Below are 304 nucleotides of genomic sequence, written 5' to 3'. Positions count from 1 at the left end.
ACAAAAGATGTTATGCAAATTCTCTTGTTTAGTATGTATAACTATATTTGGATCACACATGATAAGGGGTGGCCCGATCTTCTCAGTAAGCAACGGTGTCGATGATGATCACGGGGTGATAGCAGCGGAGGTAACTTGATGAAGTGGATGATAACTTGTATGACACAACGAGATCTCTCGATTGGTCCCTGTCGCCAATGCAACAACTCTCAACCCTGCAAGATATTCGCAACTCCACACACTTGCGCACGTAGCCGCCGACCACGAAGCGGTAAGTTGCAACCGTCTAATTCCCAATGGAACA

The sequence above is a fragment of the Lolium rigidum genome, chromosome 3, assembly GCF_022539505.1.
Source record: "Lolium rigidum isolate FL_2022 chromosome 3, APGP_CSIRO_Lrig_0.1, whole genome shotgun sequence".
NCBI lineage: Eukaryota > Viridiplantae > Streptophyta > Magnoliopsida > Poales > Poaceae > Lolium > Lolium rigidum.
This window is presented reverse-complemented; position numbering follows the sequence as displayed.